The following is a 22,193-nucleotide window of genomic DNA, read 5'->3' as shown; positions in this document are numbered from 1 at the left end:
TGGAGGGGAGGGGGCGGGCCGCCCGGACCCTGCAGCCCCAGGCTCCTGCCCGGCCGGGCGTCGCGGGCACTCTCCAGCGCGGCCCCGAAGCCTCCGTGCCCAGGAGGGTCCCTCGCCCCCCTCGCCCCCCTCACCCCCTTCTCTCCTCCCTCCGGCTCCTTCCTCACCGCTTGGGGTCCCTCCCCTCCCGGAGTTGTTGGGGCTCAGGGGGAATCCCCACTTTGCTCGGGCCTGGACGCGGAACCGGGGGTCCCTGGGGTCCCGGGGTCTGGGGACCCCTCCCGCAGAGCCGCCGGGCTGCGCTGTCACCCTGGGGGCAGCCCAGCCTATTTTGTACGTGACAGTGTCCTGAACTTGTGAAGGAGCAGCTGTCGCCAGCAAGGCATCTTTCTTGTTCCTTACTGTAGGTGACCAGTTCTCAGACGGATGATGAAAGTCTGTCGTTTGGAAGGGTGATGCCGCGTGAGGTCCGCAGGGGGCGGGATGCGTTCCCCATCTGCTGAGACCCTCTCACAAAGCTGATGCCGCGTTTAGGAGGGCTGACCTGAGTGCACACCTTTAAAGGGGCACTGCTCTCATTGCTGGAGCGTTTCCCATGCTTTATGTTGATTTTTCTCATTCATTTCCCCGACAGCCTTGTGAGGTGGGTGCGATCTAATCCCCCTCTGACAGCTGAGGGGACTCAGGGTCACGGAGGACCCCAGCAGCTTGCCCAGAATCCACAGCAGTATGAGACTGAACCTGCTCTCCACCCCAGCTGTTTGACCATAGAACCCAGTCTTTGTAACCTCTTTCTGCTTCCAAGGGCTAACTTTTAGAAGAGGCCTTAGAATGACCTAGACTGCCTTTCAGCACACTGATCTTGAGAAGTTCGTTTATTTACCATTAACAGTTTTTTTTCCCCAGCAAATATTTTATTGAGCATCTACTTCCAACTCTGACATTCTGCTAGGTGCTCTTTGGCCAAAATGTCTTGCAAAAACAGTGTAATGTTAGACCCAGACTTCTAGACCCAGTATTATAAGCCTTTTAAAAGTTTGAAGTGAAGATTTGGATACATTTGGGATTAAGTTTTATGTTGTGGGTTTTGCTTTTCTTAAATTCCATTCATTTAACTCCTCACTGCAGTTAGGTGAACATTCCCCATATTTTGTGTTTGTGGAGTGCGCATGTGTGGTGTTCTTTGGAAGGTGAGTTGCCAGGGCGTGACACCACCTTCGTTAAATTCGCACGTTTTCTTTAGGCTGCCCAAATGCTTACAATTTGGGTAGGGAATTCTATTCCTCTCACTGCTTTCAGTCCTGTGTCCCTTCTCAGAATGGTAGAATTACTTCAGACCCAGGGTGTGTAATTTCTTCTCTTCCCTCCCAGTGACCCAGACTCGATCAAGGGAACAAAGCCTGGAGAGAAAAGGGTGTGTGTTTCAGGTGTCCTTGTTTTGACAGCCCCTGTCAAGGACATGTAGAGCCGTTTCCAAGGCTGGCGGAGATGGTGGAGTTCCAGGGCCATTGTTTCCTGTGCTCTTTGCTCACTTGCCCACCACTGTCTTCTCCCATCCACAAGTTATAACTGAGTGTATTTTGAACAACAACAACAACAAAAAGCTGTGGCTATATTTAGGGTCTGGCCATATTAGGGAAATTGGTTTAACTTTGCGGGAACATTTTCAGTGTAGTGTTCCGACTTCCCATTGGTGTCTAATGAAGAGCACAGAATTGTGCGAGGGAATGTCTTTTGGTTTCCTTTTTGGTGACCTCCTTAGGATTTTCTACAAGTTTTTAAGGTAAATGCCTTTGAGAGAATTGGAGACCTCAGGGGCCTTCGGCAGTGGCCCTGCTAAGGACTTATCGTGGAAAAAGAAGTGACGTTGCAGATGTTAAAGACTCAGGAAGATGAGGACAAGTCACCCATGACACACTGCATGGAGGAAGGGCGCCCAGCAAGCCTTTCCCCGGCTCGCCTCACCTGGCTTCACTCTTAGGTGCTGTGCAGCCTTCCTGGGAAAAACCTCCTGGAAAAGTCCCCTTTCTTGCCCTGCAGAGCAATGACCTTGCGTTCCGTCTCATAAAGATTTAACCAAATAGGAGCTGTCATGTGCTGTTCGGGGAAAGGGTACCTCAAATAGGGGATGAGCTGCCCTGGGAAGCCTACTTTGTAGTTGAACAGACTTCCAAAAGTCCAGGTGAAACCCTGAGGTTAAAACTCTAGTATGCCTAGCATGAATCTGTATGCTTTTCTTTTTTTTTAAAATTGAAGTATAGTTGATTTACAATGTTGTGTTGGTTTCAGGTGTACAGCATAGTGATTCATAGATATATATTCCTTTTCATATTCTTTTTCACTATACGTTATTAAAAGCTGTTGAATATAGTTCCCTGTGCTGTACACTAGGACCTTGTTGTTTATCTGTTTTGTATGTAGTGGTTTGTATCTGCAAATCCCCAGCTCCTAGTTTATCCCTCCCCATCCATGAATTTGTATTTTTCAGTGCATTTAAATACAGGCTGTACATGTAGATTTAAGAATGAAAGGAAGATTCAGGTAGACTTTGGGGGGGCAGTTTTGTAGCATAGATTACCATATATTTGGGGAGAAAAACCTAAGTAAAAATAAGATCTAATTTTTTATGTGTATCTTGTTGCTGCAGAGCATTTAGCTCTCTTTTCTCGCGGTGATGGACTTGGGTAGTTCTCAACCTTTTCTCCAAGTCTCTACAGTCTCACCCTGTACATTAGTCTGTTCACTCTGTGCATGTCCTCGTCACTCCCCCGAGTTTCCTGTGTGCTCTGGTCCCTCTGGTTCTCACCGGACTTGATTAGGGAGAGTCTTTTCTGCCCAGTGTGAGTAGCTTACAGCGCAGGTCATTTTCAGATCTTCATCCTTTCCGGCCTTCCACCTAAAAAGAGAATCGTCACAGTTGAGATTCCTTCTTAAGTGTATTTCTTTTAGGGTCTCCACAAGAAGCCCTTTTCATAGCTTTGAGGAAACAGGTTCCTAAGAAAACAGAAAAAGAATCCGAAGAGATTGAATTTACATGTTCGGGAGATGAAGTTAGGAGCACAACGTGATTATGGTATTTGTGAAGTGTGGACTCTAAAGTTATAAAATTGCACTATGGTCTTGAAATTTGACAGGATTCTCTATTAGCTGGTTTTGACAATGTTTTCGCCTTTAATTCATCACTACTTAAATATATATTTGAATAACCCTTTTTAAATTAAGGATAAATCTTAAACCAAAAAGAATATGAAAATGAATATATGTAGGTATATGCATGACTGGGACATTGTGCTGTGCACCAGAAAATGACACATTGTAACTGATTCAATTTTAAAAAAGGATAAATTAGCCACAAAGGATAAATTAGAACAAAATGAGATTATTTGTCTGGTGGCTTGAATGCAAAGTAGAATCGGTTCTTGGTTACCTTGAATCTCGGGTCAGCATGTTCACAGAGGACGATTAAAAAGCCACAGTGTGCCCAGTGACTTCTTGCGTGTCTGGTTCAAATCTGGTGCTTTATCTTAAGGAGTTTTTTTTTTAAATGTCTCTGGTAAATTATTGGACCAGTTTCCACCTCAGACGTGTACACGAGAGGGAGGTGATAAAGATCACAGGTCATCGTACGTTTTATTCTGGACTAGTCAGATGGAGAGAAGAAGCTTGTGTGTGTATCATCTGGGATATGAGGAGTAAACAAAAGCACCTCAGCTGCTCGGTTGGGTCGCGAGCTGGGTAAGCGCTGGGACGAAGAGACCCCCCCACCCCGCCTCCTCCGGTGCTGAAGGGCTCAGGCCCCATGGCCTAGTTAGTGCTAATCCACGTTGTTCTGTTAGAGCACATTTAAGTCATCTGTTCCAGGGAGAGTCTAAGCATAATTTAATCCGCTTACCATCAGGATGGCAGGGGGTCTGGTGCTCCTCTGCATGTGGCCCGTGTGAGTCCAGGTGGGCCGTCCGGGGTCCTGCCCGCGGGAGTTTGCAGATCACACACCAAGACGACCAACAGCACATTGGAACCTGTAACAGGAAGGTCACTCGGACGCCCGTAAAGAGTCCGTCTTTACCCGAAGTCCAGCATGAAGAACGCACGCTTCTCATCCTGGGTGTGACCAAGGGCAGGACTGGGATTTATCTTCCCTCTGACGGAAGTGCCTCCTGCCGCTGCCGCTGCCTCCCAGCGTTTCTAACGAGGTTTTCCCGGGTAGGGCAGAGAATATTCTGGAAGAAGCACAGAGCAGTTCCACTGCACTCAGACTTAGTGACTATGTAACATAAGGCCCGGGACACATAAATGACGGCTTTGATTTCTTTCTCCTGCTCCCTAAAAGTCTCCCCGGGGGTCTCCCTGCTGCTGCCCGGGGCTCCTCGGCACACCCGTCACATTCCATGTCCTTGTCCCGAGCTGGGCCGCATGCCGAGGGGGTCTGCGGCACCTGCGGCCGGTCCCTCCCGCGGGCCAGGTTCTGTTAAGAGCGGTCGGAGGACGGATTGAGGAGCTGGCCATTTTCAGCCCTTCTTGTGCACCGTGTGGATGCAGGACCCACCATGTCCCTCCACCCCTCTGGGCCTCAGTTTTGTCATTTCTAAAGTGACAGCGTCCATCCTGTGCCAGGAGGTTGTGGTAAGGAGGTAATATTTTTGAAGATTTTTTGAAAAGAATAAAATGCAGTGGGAAGTGATTTGAAGTATTACCAAGAGCCATTTAAGTCATGGAATTCAGTGTCATCCATATTGAGGTGTCACTAACATTACATTTTCAGAGGCTGTTTTCTCCCTCTGTAGTTGGGAGACTTGAGACAGAACTGAAGGGACATGTTTTTATTTACTTATTATTTTTTAATGGAGGCACTGGGGATTGAACCCAGGACCTCGTGCATGCTAAGCACACACTCTACCCCTGAGCTACACTCTTCCCCCTTACTTGTTTGTTTGTTTGTTTTTTTTTACCTTGATAGTGTCATTGATGAGGACATTGAGTCTTCAAAGGAGCATTAAGACCGCCCACAGGCAGTAACTCCAGCCTGGATGGAGGTGTCTGGGCGTTCAGGAAGTTTTAGGACTATGGTGTGTTTTTCAGAATTATTTGCAAGTTTGTCTTATCAAGAATAAAATCTTATTTATTGGAATGGGATACAGCTGTGCAGCCATGTCTTTATTTTATTTATTTATTTAATTTTATTTTATTTATTTAATGGAGGTGCTGGGGATTGAACCCAGGACCTCATGTATGCTAAGTACGCACTCTACCCCTGAGCTACACCCTTTCCCCCAAATCATTAATTTATGTATGTTTATACACATACACACACTTGCACATATATCCACACACGTGTACATATATTTATATGTGCATATGGAAAGGTGCTCTCTAGAGAAAGTGAAAACAACATACAAATTTACGAATAATATTTCAAATAGGAGCGTGTGACTGATGACGTGTGGAAGAGAGGTCAGGGCACTGCACCCCCGCACGTTCACAGTGGGCGGCAAGGGGTGGGTGAAGGATTTGTCGTACTCCTCTGTGTCTTCGCTCTTGCTGGTGTTTCAGATCTTGCTCTAGTGAATCTGGGTTGCCTTCGTGATGTAACTTACTTTACAGGTTAAGTGGCCTTTGGAGTTTTTTACATTGTCACATAACACTTGTGGAGAAGCCTGATCTGACTAAAAACTCTTCATAGACTTTTTTCCTCTTTGTTAAAATAACTGGTAGTTCCTGTTATTGAAAGTAATATGCTGTTAATTTTAACGTACAAAACCTAAGTCCACTGCGATCCTTAGGAAGCCAGTTGAACTGGAGAAGTTGATCACTGCAGGCAACACACGTGCGCAGTTTTAGCTGGTGGAGCAGGGTCCCGACTTCCCCGAGCCTCGCTCAGCCCAGCGTGGTCTCCTCCAGGGCTCCGAGCGCAGTTTTGGATCTGCGACCAGCTCTCCTGCTGCTGATCAAGAGAGATCTAAGTAAGATTTGTCTGAAAGATGCTTGGAAAAAAGTGACACAACCGTCTAGGTTGGGGGAAGAGTTGGGAAACTTACGGGGCTTGGATCGGATGTTTTTGAAGCTGAGACGGCTCTGTCATGTTAAGTTCTGAAATGTGATTGTGTTGCACGTGGTCATTTGACTCCGCAGATGGTCTTGAGAGATGGGCCAGTGGTCTTTTAACGCCCAGAGTGCAGCTCCAAAGAGAGCGCTGGGTTCTTTTGCTGTGGCTTTAGGTTGTGTTTCCATGGTTTGCTCCTGAGGTCAGCTCAAGGAAGCCACTGCTGTTGTGTTTCCTTGGCACAGGAAGTCGTAAAAATGGTCCTTGCCCTGGTGGAAAGACTTTGAGGCCGGCGTGAGCTCCTGGCGGGTGAATCGGATTTGGGAACTGGCCCTGCGCTCATTCCCCTAGACGCTGTTTTCCTTGGTGTGGGTGAAAAAGAACCAGCGTGTTGTCCCGACTGCCCAGGCCCTGGCCTCGTGGGCGATCACGTCCTGGGCTGTGGAAGTCAGTCTTTCCCTCGCGGGTAACAGTGGGTCCCTACTTACCAAGTGTTCTTTTTATCTCAGGTTTGTGAAAAATGATTATTATGTGAAAGAGGAAAAACAGGATGGACGTTTCCAGCTAACTGGGCATGTAATAGTGATTTCCTTCAACTCCACCCCGTCTGGAAATGGACCGTCCGTGACTCACCGCTCAGGGCCACACAGGCGCTTTTGTGAAGGGTGCATGGAGGGGAGGCCGGGGTGGGGTCCCCCTTTCGTTCAGCCGGAATCTGGCCAGCTGCCTTGATAACGGACTTCTGGAAAGGACAATGTGCCTTCTCACATACTGTGCTACAAGCTTTTTTCTTGTTGCACTCTCTGTTTGGGCCAAAATAACACAGTATATTAAGTGCAGTAAATGGGGCCATTAACATTCTAACGTGGGTGTGCGTCGTGTGGCAGGGTGTGTAAGATTTTATCATTAATAGGAGTCTGGAACCCCGGACATCGTATTTCTAACTCTGTGCTTTCCATTTCTCTGTATACATAGAACATCTTTCTGGTTATCTGTCACTGAATCTTGTTGAATTTGTAGCTCTTGCCCTAGAATTAGTGCCCAGCATAGTGTTATGAAGAGATACATGTCTGCTTTATGAAGATGGTGTTATCACCACACCTGACACTTTTTCATCATAAATGAGAGCATTTCTCTATTTGAGATAATACATCTTTAAACAACTGATTGCAGGTGTCTGAAAATGACTGCCAATTCACACAGGGTGTCTCAGTGATGATGGTGATTGGCTCAATATAAATTTGTCCCCCAAAGCTGATAGGGACGGACTGAGACCCTGCCTGTCTGGTGGGAACCTGAGTCTAGTTTCCAGTGAGGACAGTTGTGTGTTGGAAGGTAATCATGTAATCACATGGCATATGTCAGCAACCTAAATAAACTGTGTGTTTATGATAGAAATATTTTTCTAGGAAAATTGATAGCCTGTTTGTTTGAACATACCCTAGGTTACATTGTGTAATAGATACCAGTAGAAATGAAACAGGTACACAAATGTACTTGACGATTTAACACATCCTAAGAAATATCCTAACTTTAGAAGTCTCTCTTTTTCCTTGGTTTAAGAATCCTGGAGACCTTGCAATACTAAATGCAGCATTGCCAAGATTTACTGGTCAGATGGTCATTGTTTAATTTTATTCATTTGTGGCCCGCTCTGACCAAAAGGTGTGTGTGTGTTTAAACATTTTATCCATGAAACTTTTCACAGAACATAGTATCATTTGTTTTGATGGCTTAACAAACAGAAAACTAGCATCTGCTTACAAATGCACACGCATCAGTTAAATGGAATTGAGTGATTTTTGCATTTCACTGGTAAATTCTGCTCCTGAAACTTTTCATTCAGTCGTCATGGCAACTCTATTCCTTCACAAGTTGAAGACAAGGCAGATGTTAACCTGCATGTTTCTCAAGAGATGAAACAGGTGTGATTTAGGATGTGTTAAGAAGAAGCAACAAAATCACCTGTCTGATCAGCTCTGCCTTTTAACACCTCATAAATACTAAAGATCGCCAACTCTGTTTCCCTAGTGCATCCAAGAAATCAGACATTTTCCTTCTTCTGTCTTACAGTTGAGACCCTTGGGGTGAGGGGGGAAACAATTCAGTGTGTTTCTTCTCATTTGGCTCTTAATTAACCATCCTCTTTTGCTCAAATTCTTTTGTAAAAGACAATTGAAAAATAGTAACAAGAATATCTTTTAAATTTGCCATTTGAAAACAGATATTTGCAAGTGATCGAATGAAAGAAGCGAACGTCCGTGTTGTGGTTGGAGGGCAGATATGGGGGCTGTTCTAGGCCTGGGTGTGCCCCGTCCTGGCTGGAGGGCTCAGTGCAGCGCTTGGCAGGACATTGCACTTCATAAATAGTTGTTAAGCGGATGAGTGAATGAATGAGAGTTTTGCAAATGATGATCCTCAAAGATTCTCTGGTATTCCAGAATCTGACTTCTTGATATATTATGTTGTTGTTTTTGGTTTTTTAGGGTTTTTTTGTTTTTTGTTTTTAGCAGGGAACTGCCTTTCTTGATGTTTCTCACTTGCAGTGTGTCATCTTTCAAGGGAATCTTGTTATAGACAACTCAATTTCCTTCTTGCCATTAATATTAATGAATTGTTTTTCTGGTATCAAAATCATTGGGTAAATACTCAAGGGACCTGTCCTCTCAAAAAAACAAACAAACAAAAAAAAAACGAAAAAGAAAAATCAACAGCTAAAAAAGACACATAAGAAATATGTCTGAAACCCAGTTATAAAATCCCACAGCTGTTGAAAGCAACCTAGGGAAAATTATTTAATTTAAATAACATCTGCGAACCTCTGAAATCACTAGCTGTGCGTCGGTAACGGTGAAACTCTGTTCTGTACTTTTTAGATTCGTTGAGTTTTTGCATGGCTTGGTAAAATGGAAATACATTACAGAGTGAAGTTAGCTAGTCGGTTCTTTCAGATTTAAGATACAGCACACTTAATCATAAAAACTGTGCCAGTATTCCAAACCCTGCAGACCATGTTCGCCTGTTACAGGAAGTAAGTGCCTTGGAGGAAAGGTGGAACCATCTCTGCTTTCCATGCGTGATGCGTCCATTCGAAAAACTAACTTAGAAATGGGTTTCTGAATCTGCCGTGTTCTTTGGGAAGAGTTAGCTCAGAACCACATGTCACCGACGATGGCCTCACCGTGTGAGGAAGTGGACTATGAGTAAACATTTTCCCCACGCGCTTTGGCCATGACTGTTTGCTTTAGGATGGTCCATTGAGCAAGTCAGCTGCTAGGGCAGAAGGAGGGGGAGGGCAGGGACAGCTGTCTCCACCCAAAGGGCAAAGAAGGCTCCTCGGTCCTTTCTGAGTGAGCCGGGCTCCTTGGGGACCCTGAGGACACTGGTCCTGGCCCCTCCTGTGGGACACCGTGCCCTGCCTGGCGCCACGTGGTCCTGAGAAATGGCTAATACATTAAATTATGAGTTTATTTTGTTCAAGATAATTCATTTTTAAAGGCACCTGATTAAAAATCAAACCCTGTAGGGGAGGGTACAGCTCAGTGGTAGAGCGCGTGCTTAGCATGCATGAGGTTCTGGGTTCAATCCCCAGTACCTCCATTAAACGAAAAAATACATAAGTAGATAAATAAATAAATCTAATCCCCCCCCAACAAAAAAAGAAAAAAAGAAAAAAAACCAAACAATACAAGATTATATGCATTTAAATATAAGCGCCTCTCACTTTTCACCCCTGATCTCTCTTCGTAAAGGCTACCAGTGTTAACACTGGTTTCTTTTAGTATACCCTACTGGAAATACTCTGCTCAAATACAAGAAAAATACATTCTCTTTCATTCACACAACACAGCTGTTCAGCATGTTGCTCACAGTGGTCTCATACTCCATTGACTGAATGCGTGTCGTACTCTGCTTTACCCGGAGTTCTCAGGTCTGCTGCACACCACGGGGGCCCCGAAAGAGCGACGTGCCCAGACCTTCTCTGATCCTGATGTAACTGATCTGGGTGCCCACGTGCCTGTCTTTATGAACACCCCCCACCTCAGGTAATTTTAGTGTGCAGCCAAGTTCGCTCATTTTCACCAGTCCCCTATTGATGGATATTTAGGTTATTTTCAGGCATTTTTATTTTGTTAGAGATGGTGAACTCCTTGGTTGGAAGATTCTTGTGCATTAGCTCAAGTGTATATGATGTATTAATTACAACATATTATATATGTTACATGTTATATGTATATAATATGTTATACATATATAATTTGCTATAATATATTAAATTTAACATAACACTCATATAATCAAATGTTTGATATGGTAAATAAACCAAAATCAATTGGTACCTACAGATGAATACATTAGTAAAATATGTAAATGTATGACCAAGAACTGGAAAGGAAAACAGAAAACCACAACAGGTGATGTCATGGGGTAATGAACTTGCAGGCAAATATCCTTTAAAAAACATTTCTTTACTATTATCAGATAGTGTGGGCAAAAAATAAAAATTAAGAAAAAATTTATTTTATAAGGCATATAGCTATTTGTGGTTTTAAAGATGCATGTTCATAGAGTAAACCTCATTAATTAGTGGTCATATTATAGACTATCTACATAGGCAGCTTCTCTGGGACCTTTTGAGAGGCCAGTAGTAGCTGCTTCTCCGAAAGGTCAGAGCAGGCCCTCTGGTGTGTGTGGAGGAGGGACTGTGTTCACGCCGTGCACACATGTGTGCAGAGCAGAGCTCTGTGCTGTGTGGCTTTTCGGCGTCACCCTCCTCCTGCCTCACAGTTACCCTCTGGGAGTGGGCGTTTTCTTAGCTAATCTGTAGATGGTGAGGTTGTAAGCGTTTACAGAAGAAAACCCTGAGGCTTGCTGGAGGTTGCCGTGTGGTTAGCAATGACCTGGGAATCCAAGCCCAAGGCCAGGCGTGGTCTGTGTCCCCTCTCTGCACGGTGACACTTGAAGTACCTGTGACATTGATGTTCCGTGGGGTTTATAAGGAAGTGTGGGGTCTAAACATCACTTCTGGGGGCTTCCTACTGAATGGCGCAAGCAATAGACACTAAGTTGAGACAGCGAATTCTACTCTGGGGCCGTAGTTCAGGTCCAAGTCTCCACTGTCCTGTTAGGATGAAAGCAGCGGGGGAGCCTCTTGGTCTGGCTGGTGAGGGGAGGCACCCCTGAGGGGATGAGACCAGATGGGTGGGATTCAGAGAGGAGCAAATGAGGAAGACTTCCCACCGCAGGGGTGCGCTGGGGCAGCGAATGCGCTGGTCTCTCTGAAAGAAGAGGGCTCTGTGAGGCCAGCCCTCCGGGACCAGGTTGTGGAGGGAGGGCCTCGCAGCTTTGTTTGTGTTACGTTTTAGATTTAGGGGACCCCAAAGAGTAGGTGGGAGTCCTCAGTCTGTACTTTAGAGTTAATGGATAGAGCTGGGACTTTGTTATGTATTTGCCTTCCTGGATCACTTACACTCACCTTACAGCGCAGGACACATCCTCTCTGAGTTTCTCTTCTGTAAAGTGGGTGTAAAATTGCTTCTCTTGCAAGATTTGGAAGGCTGGAGGTGACACACGTTGGTGATACCTACTGCACGTGCTGGGCACCAGTGGGCCTTCAGTGAAAGGCAGCTCTTTTGTTTTCCTTTTTTTTGAGGTATAGTTGATTTATGATGTTGTGTTAGTTTCTGGCTAAGGCATAGTGATTCAGTCATATAAATACACACTGCTTTTCATGTTCTTCTTCATTATAGACTGTTACAAGGTGTTCAGTATAGTTCCCTGCGCCGTGCAGCAGGCCCTAGTGGTTGATCTATTTTATATACAGTCGTGTGTTTCTGCTAATCCCACACTCCCAATTTGTCCCTCCCCCAAAGGCAGCTTTTGTCTCAGGGTTGAGTGTCGTCCATCTTTCCCTCCAGCTCCTCCCCTGCATTAATCCCATCTCTGGGTGAAGCCAAGACAGTAGGGACATGGCAAGGAGCTTGTCTTCATCAAAAGGTGGGCTTCCCGCTCTCAAGGCGCTGGCTCAGCGCAAACACCTGGCATTTGGATGCTGGGAGCCAGGCTGGTGCAGTGTTACCATCTGTGACGTTCCTCAGTTTCCCCCCCTCCAAACCCCAGACTTCTCTTACCTCCATAGGGAAGGAACAAAACTGATATAAGCCCGGAATGTCACGCTCCCACCTTTATGGTTACCCCCAAGCCTATGGCAAAAGCCACACTTGGTAAACCTACCAAGTTTGATCAATCAGTCTCTCTCTCCTTAAATAATGACCTTATCTGTTTAGAGCTGTTTGAGGTTCACAGTGGAGCTGAGAGCAGGGTGCAGATTTTCCCTCTGCCTTGTGCCCCCACCCACGCAGAGCCTCCCCGGTCGTCCGCCCCACTCAGCAAAGCGATCCGTTGCTTATGGAGGACAGACGGACACCCGCACAGCCCAGTCACAAAGCCGCGGGTTGACCTTTGGGTCTGCTCGCTGCTGTGCCCTGTGAGAGTCTGGACAAGCGTACCATGCCGGTCTCCACCCTTACAATGTCACACGGAGTGTCTCCACGGTCCTGCACATCCTCTGTGCTCTCCCCAGCCCAAAGAGCGCTCTTTTTTGGGCTCAGGAGCTCCTTTTCATCCCTGAGTAGTTTCCAACTGTTCCGTTTCTTGTACTGATGAATTCCCCCAGTATTTGTTAAGAGCCAGTTTCCTGAAGTGTAGACCTCTGCCAGGCGGGAGAGTTTGTGTCTGAGCACTTGTCGATTTTTACAGACAGAAAGGGAAGACGTTTCCCCGGGGAAAGGAGAGAGCGGCATTTATCCCAGAGCTAGAAGGAGAAGGAGCTTCCTTTTTGTCCCATGGGCTCCTCTGGCCAAAGTGCCGTGTGCGGCCCCTCGTGTAGGGGTCCTGGTTGGATAACCCGCACCCCTGCCCCCTCTAGTGGATGTCGCTCCGGGCAGCCTGGTCCCAGGAGGCACAGCTCCAGACACGTAACCTCTTGTTGCCGGGCCAGCCCTCCTCCGGCAGCCCAGGCGCGCTGGGCTTGGGTCTCACGGCCGCTGGCTGTGGAGCAGCTGTTTAACAGGGGGGCTTTTTCCAGAATTGAGTCCAGATCAGCTCTCGTGGGTCAGGGCTGCTGTGTTCCAGTCGGCGGACCCTAGTTAGTAGGTCACTTCCAGGGGAGACAGCCTTGCCCGCACGTGTTAGACCTGCGCCATCTCCCTGTGTTCTAGAAACCTCTCTGTGCAGGGCCGGGACCCCCAGGACCCCGGAGCTAGTGTGGGGCGAGGGACGCAGCCATCCCTGAGGATGAAATGACAAGGTGTCTCCTCTCCTCCAAAACAAATCCCACGTGTGTTCACCCGCAGTTGCACCCTCTGCCCAGAAGACTCCCCCTTTCTCCCTGTCCCCCTAGTGTCTGGGACCGGGGACCTTGGCCAGCTCTGCCGCGAGCACTGGGGGCAGCAGACTTCACTTTCTTTTTCTATCTCTTTTCTTTTCTTTCTGTCTGACATTCTCAGTAAGGATCACCAGCAGATTAATTCTTCCGTGGCCCTTGTGCGCTGAGGAGGTGGCCTGACCTGCGTTGGTTCGGTCTGGCCCGCTGACCGGGATTGGAGGCTGAGATGGGGCCTCCATGCTGAGCGAGTGATTATGGGATTATCTTTCTTCCATGACTTTCCCCGCATGTGGTTTCCTTGGGGACCTGACCTGGATGCGTGGAGGAATGTGCGTGGAGCCTGTTTCAGAGGGGAGACCAGACAGGGCATGAGAGGGACGGGACTGTAAACAGAGTAAACAGTCCTTAAAAGGAGCAGTGTATGATCAGACAGAGGAAGGCAAATATTGTCTGGTATCGTTCTATGTGGAATCTTAAAAAAAAAATGATACAAATTCTATTTACCAACCAAAAACAGACTCACGGACCCAGAAAACAAACTATGGTTACCAGAGGGGAAAGGGGCGGGGAGGGATGAATTAGGGGTTGGGGATTAATAGCCACACATGACTGCATATAAACTAGATAAACAGTAAGGATCTCCTATATAGCACAGGGAACTACATCTATTTCTTGTAATAACATATAATGGAAAAGAATCTGAAAAGAAAAAACATATATGTATGTATATGTGTAACTGAATCACTTTGCTGTACACCTGAAACTAACATCACAAATCGACTACACTTCAATAAAAAATTTTTTTAAAAAAGCATTATGTGAAACAGTGCCCAGGGTTTGGGGCTGAGTCACCTGGGAGAATGGTAGCAGAATTAGTGGAAATAGGGCCGTCACAAGGGGAAGTGACTTTGTAAAGGGGAGTACGGGCGTTTGTTTTTGCAGAGGCCATGCTGGAGGTGAGTTGGACACTCCAGTGATGCTGTTTGTGGGGCAGTGGGGGTTGGGGACATGTTAGGCCAGCGGGCCCAGAAAGCACATATCTTGCTCTTAAGACTTTTTGTTTCTTGTTTTTTGTAGTTAAAAAGTTTGATCCATAATTGGTATATAACATTGTATTAGCTTCAGCTGTACAACATGATTCGTGATTTGTATATGTTGTGAAACAGTCACCTCGGTAAGCCCAGTTAACATCCATCGCTTGACACAGTTACCAAAACATTTTTTCTCATCATGAGAATGTTTAAGATCTCTTTTCTCAGCAACTGTCAAATACGTAGCACAGTATTAACTACAGTCACCGTGCCGTACAAGACTTTTCCTTTCCTATTTCCTTCCTCAAAATTACTTTGGTCAAAATTCTGTTTGCTCATCCAGACTCCGTTCAGATGCCACCTCTGATTGTCTTGCTGACTGCCCCAAATGGACATGCCCTCTGACTCCAGAACTTACTGGATTTGGGGGTTTTTTTGTTTGTTTTGTCTTGCTGGCACTGACAGCATTCCACTGGCTGGTGTTCTGAGTATCCGGAAACCACCGGGTTCCACCTTGAGAACACGGAGCACCGTGTGTCTGTTGCGTGGTACCCAGCCTGGCACTGAGGACGCTGGGGAGCTCCCAGTGTCTCAGTATGTTTATCTGAGCTGCTTTTTGTTCAGCTGGTATCACTCCTTAGAGGAACATAAATTATCAGCCATTGTATAAAGCTCCTCTTTGTGCCCAAACTCGCCTCTAAAACTTGAAGAACCTCTCCCGGTGCTTGCATTTCAGAATTTAACCAGTACATGTGTGTAGGGTCCTGTCCGTGCCTCTGCCTGTGTTTACCCCTTTTTTGTTCTTTCTTTTCAGTTGCAGAGTTAAGTTTTTTTACGCCTTAGAGCCCCTTCTCTATGGACTATTTTATCTTCTTCTATATCGGTTCTAGTTTAGATTTCTGAGGTTCACTGCCAAGAAATGGAGTATTCTGCTAAATATTAATATTCTGTCCTGTTCTATCCTATTCCATTCTATTCTGTTCAAGAACAGAGTCCTCTGAGAGCTTTGTTTCCTCAGAAGAACTTGAATGTCAGCCTTCCCTGAATGGACCACACCTTTGCCCACTTGCTTGTCTGTGTGTTCAGAGGCCCCTGAAAGGGCTGCCTGTGTGCACCCTTCAGCTGCGCATTGTCGTGCCATTGGCAACATGGCCTTGACCCTGGCCGGCCCGTCCGTCAGCTCAGCCACGAAAACGCTGAGTCCACTCTTCACCCCCTGCCACTGAAAAGACCGCCCTGTTTCTACTCCTCCTTCCAGAGAAGTGTTTGTTTAGCCCGTCTTCTGTGTTCTGGCCCTAATCCAGCTCTCCGTCCACGATAAACATTGTACTGGCTTCACACCGTTCCATCCTCCTACAGACAAGGGACCAGATACCCGTGTACCAGCGCAGTTCCCACAGTACAAGCGTTGATGGCAGGGGAGATGCGGGTGAATGGAGGAGTGCTTGTTTGATTTCTCATGGCCGTCCTTTAAAAACACAAACCGCCCAAGTTTACTGGTGCATCAGTCCTAGACGCTTGCAGCTTCCAGGGGCTGCCAGACGTTTGTTCCTCCCGTTTGAGTTTTGCAGATGTCAGTTTTGAAATAAGTGGGCCAACTAGGGCTTGAGACTGTTTATTTCCCCCATAAATTGTGGCTGTCTTCAAATGGCAGTGAGGTTGACAGTGGTTTTTATTTCCCAGTGAACACAGCTTGGTTTGGGAAGAGGCTCCGATAGTCACCCTCTGCAACCTTTGTTCTGTGACAGTCTTGGTCCCTTTTTCCTGGAAAAGCGGTGATAAAGTGACTGGCGTCAGACGTATTGCAGTCTTGATCTCCTGGGGTTTCCTTCTCCTTCTGACCTTCTGTGATTTCCTCTGCACGATGCTGTGCCCTTAATTTGCCGCTTTAATCAGCTCAGATGAGGTAATCTCCTAGTAGGGAGTCGGGGTAGGAGACACAGCTTTCTGAGTATTGCTTCTCAAAGCCCTAGGTCCTCTTTTAACCCCCGAGTCTGTGACCTGACTTGTACGTCTGAGACAGACGCACCTGTGACTCCAGGTGGAGCTCCCATCTCCTGGAAGTCTGGAGCTGGAGGGTCTGGTGCTTAGATCTGTCGGGACAGTTAGGAATCTGCCCGTCCCCGATGAGTGCAGTCAGCCCAGGTCCTCTTAATTAGATCTCCTCTTTTCCTTGGGAAGGGCCGGAGAAGATCTGTTTCGTCTGTGAAATGTAGTGGTGATGGTTTCAAAGTAGAAACAAGCCAAGCTGGAGGTTTAGGATGCTGAAGTTGGGAACCACGTTGCTGCATAAACCAATTTTCCCTGCAGTTTTCTTTTCTAAACAGCGTGGTGAGAGAGGTGCACATGGGTCACACGTGCCCCTGGGTGCTAGAGGCCAGTGTTTCAGAGAAAACATTGTTGATAAGACAGACTGAACTGCAATCGTTCACATCAATGTGGATTTTCTTTCCTAAGTAGGTGTGTTTGTCTCCTAGAACAGGAAGCAGGCTCCCCGCCAAGGCGCTGGTGGCCTGCGCGGGTGGAGCGGGTCGGAAACGCAGACCACAGTTCCTGCATCAAGCCTCTACTGGTTTCCAGTCCTACAGATGTGGCTGCTTCCCTTGTCTTGCACTTGTGAAAAATTGTTGTGACTTTGCAGCCAAAATGCATTTTATATTTTTTAATGATCGTAAACCTGTCCTGCTGTGCGTTGTGAACCCTTGCGTTGTTTTCACGAGATCTGTGCGCCTTCCTGGCACCGAGATGCTCAGAGCCCCTCAGACTCCGGTCCAGGCTCCTGCACGCGGCAGGGCGGGGCTGCTCTCTCTGGGCTCTGCCCCAACCTCGGCACCCTCAGCTGAGCTGTCTCGCTTCCTCACACAGTTCTGAGCTTTCCCTTCCCGAAGGTGTCTTTGCCTGGAGCTGGCCCCTCCCTCCACCTCTCACCCGCGGACTCCTGCCTTGTGAGGGTGGGCGCAGTGGGGGCTTGGCGCCCGACTCCAGCCGTCCCAGGCAACAGCATCGCTCGAGGCTGTGTGATCATGCTCCTTCCTGGGCCTCTCTGTACTGTGCTGCTGGGCTCCCGCTGGTACTTCGTGGTGTGGTTGTGAGATGTCGGCCGGCTGGTCTCGTGGAGTTAGAGCAGTGCGTGGTCCATGGTAGGTGCTCTAACAGCTGGTCGCACCCACCCCCCAGCGGACCAGACAGCCCTGCCACCTCCTGTTCATCATGCACTGTGGGCACCGTCCCGCTGGGCTGTCCCCGCCTGTGCCTGACTCTGCCCAGGCCCACTAGGTCAGGTGACATGCCATGTCCGTGTGTTCACAGGGGACCTGGTGCCTGGCACGTTGACCAGAGGGCCGGTTAGCTCAGGCCGTAAGCTTAGTGTCTGACCTCAGCTTTCCTTTCCCCATGTGAAGACCTTTTTGGCTTTTTTTGGCGTCCTTTTTATTTGGAGTATAGTCAGTTTACAATGTGTCAATTTCTGGTGGACAGCATCATGTTTCAGTCATAGATATACACGCATGTATTCCTGTTCATATTCTTTTTCATTATAGGTTACTACAAGGTATGGAATATAGTTCCCTGTGCTGTACAGAAAAAGCTTGTCGTTTATCTGTTTTATATATAGTAATTAGTATCTGCAATTCCTGAACTCCCAATTTATGTCTTCCCACTCCTTTCCCACTCAGGTAACTGTAAGTTTGTTTTCTATGTAAGTCTGTTTCTGTTTTATAAATAAGTTCATTTGTGTCTTTTTTTTAGATTCCACATATAAGTGATATTATTTGATATTTGTCTTTCTCTGTCTGACTTAATTCACTTAGAATGATGATCTGTAGATTCATCTATGTTGCTGCAAATGGCATTATTTTATTATTTTTATGGCTGAGTACTATTCCGTTGTATAAATACACCACAACTTCTTCATCTACTCGTCTGTCAGTTGACATTTAGGTTGCTTCCATGTCTTGGCTATTGTAAACAGTGCTGCTGTGAACACTCGGGTACATGTTTCTTTTTGAATTAGAGTTTTCTCTGATAGATGCCCAGGAGTGGGATTGCTGGATCATATAGGTTCCTTTTAAGCTTTTATTTGGGCTTTTGATGAGAAGGGAGATGAAGGAAAAGACCGTCTCCTGGTTCAGCCTGGGGTCCTTTGTGGGAGGTTTGAGGCTGTAACGTGCGCTGCCTGGGAGGAGGGGCGGTGCACGCGGACGGGCCCCTGGGATGGTGCCATGTTCTCCGAGGAAAGGTCACAGAGGGCCCCACGGAGAGCTGGCTGGACTCTGGAGGAGCAGCTGGTCAGCACTGACGCCGGGGGCAGTCACGGCCACCGCCCCCGCTCTGAGAACGTGCTCCCAGGCTGTCCCGGCACCCGCCTCTGTTGGCCACGACGCAGCCGGAGAAGCCCTGGTGTTCTCCCCTTGCGTGCTCCGTCTGTGGCCAAGAACAGAAACGGTGTGAAGGAAAGGCTTCTGCGAGGGTAGAGTCGTCTCTGGCCACGAAGGATGAGAAGTGTTTCTGCCCTGGGGGTGATTGCTGGTCCTGGCCGCCCAGGGGCAGGCTGCCCTCGGGGAGAGGGCTGCCTCTCCTGGGGCAGGGGTGGGGAGGGGCTGGCTGCGCTGCTCTGAGCCCTTTGGTCAAAGCCATCGAGGCCTGGCGCACTTGGGGAGTGAGGCCGGCAGTGGACTGCTGTGGACTGGCTGCAGATTGGACCCCCACAGCAGTGTAATTTGGCACAGGTCCCGTGTCTGAGCTTGCCCCTGCGCCCTCCATCTGCGCTGGCCCGAGGGGACAGTGGTGTGGGCACAGTTTGGTGGGCACGGACTGCAGGCAGCACCGCTCCAGGCACTTCCCAGTAGAGCTGCCGAATGTGTGCTCATGACTGTTTATATGTGGGGCCTCGTCTCCTTCTGAAGAAAGCAAGGCAGGACGCATAGCATTAGGGGTGTGTGTGCACACACGTGTGCATGTGTGTGCGCGTGCGTGTGCGCATGTCCCACCTCTTATCACGATTAGCTCTGTGGTTTGGGGCAAATTGCTCTCCGTCTCAGTCTTTGTACCTGTGGGTGGAAAGAACGTCCCTGTTAGATGAGACGGTGAGAGCATGGTGACCTCTGATTGTGACAGGCATCCAGGGAAACGGATGAACAATTTCCGAGCGTTTTGCCGGTGGGCCTTGCTGGGCAGGGCATGAGGGGCGGTTCCCAGTGCTCCTGAGAGTAAGGGCCAAGGGCACAGTCACTCTGCCCAGGCTTCCCAGGCCCTTCCCGGTCCCCAGGCCACCCTGTCCCTGGCTCTTGGTCTCTGCAGAGTCAGAGGAGGTGGGGGCGTGTGTCTCCACACCTGGCTGAGCCCCTCTGCTCCGGCAGGCGTGCTGCCCCCGGGGACGCGTTCACCCAGATGCAGCTCTGCTTCTACAGGTCCCTGTGCTTTCGCGGTGCCGTCCTGCAGCAGCTGCTCTTCGTCTGCTGGACGCTGCCCAGTTTCCCGCCACACCCCCCACCCCGCCCGCGGAGCCTCGGAAGGAGCAGGCTTGGGGGTGTATGTGTGTATGTGTAGCATGGCAGGCTCTTCCCGCCTGGAAGTCATTCTCACATGGTTAAGACATTAAAGATGTTATTGTTAGGAGGAACAGTTGGTCCATTTATTTGTTAGAATAATGGCTCTGTTACAGGCTAACCTGGGTTTGTAGGACAGCCAGGTACTCTGGCCGCCTCTGTCACAATGCTTCTTTTTTTTTTTTTTTAACATTTTTTATTGATTTATAATCATTTTACAATGTTGTGTCAAATTCCAGTGTTCAGCACAATTTTTCAGTCATTCATGGACATATACACACTCATTGTCACATTTTTTTCTCTGTGAGTTATCATAACATTTTGCATATATTTCCCTGTGCTACACAGTGTAATCTTGTTTATCTATTCTACAATTTTGAAATCCCAGTCTATCCCTTCCCACCCTCCACCCCCCTGGTAACCACAAGTCTATTTTCTGTCTGTGAGTCTATTTCTGTCCTGTATTTACGCTTTGTTTTTGTTTGTTTGTTTGTTTTTGTTTTTTAGATTCCACATATGAGCGATCTCATATGGTATTTTTCTTTCTCTTTCTGGCTTACTTCACTTAGAATGACATTCTCCAGGAGCATCCATGTTGCTGCAAATGGCATTATGTTGTCGGTTTTTATGGCTGAGTAGTATTCCATTGTATAAATATACCACATCTTCTTTATCCAGTCACCTGTCACAATGCTTCTGACGTGTGTTCTGAGCTAGAAAAGCAGACTTATGCGTGAACTCCGGGACCCCACACAGTACAGCCTCATTCAGAAGTATCTGCTGGGCGTCTCCATGTTCCAGGCACAATGAACTGTTAGGGCAGGGAATGAATGGTACGTCCCTGCCCTGGGGCAGTTCCGTTCACGTAGGTGTGTTCCACGCTGTTCTGTCCTAACGTGTGCACGAGAGGAGCGAACCCTGTGCCGAGAGGTAGAGGCGGGGTCTTGCCGGAGCCCCTGGTGAACGTCATTAGTGACTGGGGTCTAAGCCGGTGGGTTCCTGCAGGTTTCAGGTGGACTTTTTTTTTCCATTCAGGACTTTCTTAGGCTTTTTAATCTTACCGTTTGGAGAGTTAGATACTAAATATATATATACATATATATATATATTTATATTTATGTTGGTATAAATAATATACTATATATGTACTATATATATTTAAGTCAATTTGCTATTTGAGCTCATGATTTTGTTTATTCTTATTGTCCTTCCATCTTCTCTGTAAATGATTTTCTAAAAATAAAACCCAAATTACCCTGATTAGAATTTGTTCCCCAGTTTTCAGAAAACCTGGCTCAGTGGGGTGGAGAGGTGGGGGCTGAGTGTTGGGGGGTGGCAGCAGATGCAAACATGGACTTTCTGGTAGGACTTGTGGTTGCTCCGAGACACGCTCGGGCTGCAATGTCTCCAGCCTCCTCTCTAACTTCATTTTTATTTTCAGCGTCCACCGATACTCTGGGCTTTAGCTGTTTTCTTCTGTATGGAGAGGCCTAAAGAAGTCTCTGCACTGGGGTTCTGGTGATACTAGGAGCTTTACCAGTTACACCAGTGATGGTTAAGATGCAGGAAATCCTCCTTTGGGGCGTCACCACTTCCCACGGGCTCACAGAGCACGGCTGTCGGCAGGGACCTCAATGTGCCCCATGTGTTCCCTCTCCTGCACACTCTCCGCATTGTGTGGAGTGACACAGGAGGGCTGTGTGAGTCTGTCATCGACCCGGACAGAGCTGCGTAGAGAGACGGGTTATAAGTGGTATAAGGTGTGTTTTGGGCCGGCGGGGTGGGCATCTGATGGAGCCGTGTCCCTGAGCAGGTGACAGACACGGGGACCCAGGCAGCAGGGTCTTCTGGTCTTTTTCTTCCCCTGGAGGAAGCAAACCTTTCCCCGTGGAAGGAGGCACAGGCCATGTGGGTGAGGCTCTGGGTGACAGACATTCCTCCAGTGCCTTCTGCTCGCCCAGCACTGAGCTGCTTTGTGGGGGCGCAGGGAGGACTACGACACGGTCTGCTTTTCTGGAGCTCACGGTCGAGTAGAGGAAACGGTCACAAAAACCGTCTCAGGTACTGGTCCAGTCAACCCGCATCACCCGCGGGTTCCCCGTGTGCAGGTTTGCCTGCCCACCGAAATCAGTGCGTGACCTTCAGGTCAACACTTGCGCCGTGTTCACGGTCATTCAGGGCCGTGGGCA

The 22,193-nt window shown here is 47.9% G+C and overlaps 1 protein-coding gene across 2 annotated transcripts in view; it reads left to right on the top strand.

The window, feature by feature from the left end:
- FNIP2 (folliculin interacting protein 2) overlaps positions 1-22,193 on the top strand; it is a 106,152-nt gene that overhangs the window by 475 nt on the left and 83,484 nt on the right. The gene's annotated exons all lie outside the window — the stretch shown is intronic.

Source organism: Camelus ferus, chromosome 2 (assembly GCF_009834535.1).
Source record: "Camelus ferus isolate YT-003-E chromosome 2, BCGSAC_Cfer_1.0, whole genome shotgun sequence".
Taxonomy (NCBI): Eukaryota; Metazoa; Chordata; class Mammalia; order Artiodactyla; family Camelidae; genus Camelus; species Camelus ferus.
This window is presented reverse-complemented; position numbering and strand designations above follow the sequence as displayed.